The sequence below is a fragment of the Tupaia chinensis genome, unplaced genomic scaffold (genome assembly GCF_000334495.1).
Source record: "Tupaia chinensis unplaced genomic scaffold, TupChi_1.0 Scaffold000154_1, whole genome shotgun sequence".
NCBI lineage: Eukaryota > Metazoa > Chordata > Mammalia > Scandentia > Tupaiidae > Tupaia > Tupaia belangeri.
Window position 1 is genome coordinate 3,016,482 of NW_006159625.1, and position 954 is coordinate 3,017,435.

Sequence of the window (954 nt, forward strand, 5' to 3'; positions counted from 1 at the left end):
TGTGTACTTCCTTCAGAGCACCATGTTACTGATTTTAAAAACTTATAAAGAGGATATATTTAGTCAAAAGCTTTATCTGTCCTGTAGCAGTTTTCTCTGGGGACTATTTTATGTCTGCCATTTGCTTGTCTCTTTTTTGTGTGTGTGTGGTTTCATTGTATAGCTCTTGGGTTAATTCCAATTTAATATGGCTTTGCTTTTTTGATGAAGTGAAATGTTTCTGGACCAGTTATTTGCAAGACTTCATATGAGTGAGAAGCTGAAGCATTGTTCCAGGGTTGCAGGACTGAGAAGTCCCGTTGGCGTAGGACTGTTTGTGTATGGGAGCTTTTCCATTTTTACTTATCCCCAACCAACTGTGACTGGCTACACAGGGCTGAGAATAAAACATAACCTCTCTTTTCCATTTCATTTACCAAATATCCCTATGGCTTATCTGAGTCTTCATTTAGTTATACCTTCCCTGATTTTTGTTTTTAAATTTGCCAGAAGGCATATGTCTTGCCAAAGAGGCAGAAAGAGGCAGAGAAGGAAAGTGAAAAACAACCCTCCATGGAGGATGGTCACACCACAATCCCTTCTGTTCTATTTCTTCCTCTTTTCATGATTTTGGGCATGCATGCACATGGGCCTGGTGTGTTTTCCAAGCCTCAAGGTCTGGGAGTGGAACCACACAGTCAACCAGGTGGGATCCAGCCACCTTAACCACTAAACCATGGACAGGTATTCTCCTCTGATTTTTGTTTTTTGTTTTTTGGTTTTTTTTAGTTTTGTTTTTTTTTTTGGAGAGATTTTCACTGTAGGGCGCGTGCGCTCGCCAGACAGACAGAGAGAGACATAGAGACAGAAAGCGAGAAATCACCCCCCAGGGGCGATGGTCATGCCGCAATCCCTTCTCCTCCATTCTCCTCTCGGGATCTTGGGCATGCATGCACACGCGCCCGGCGTGAGTTT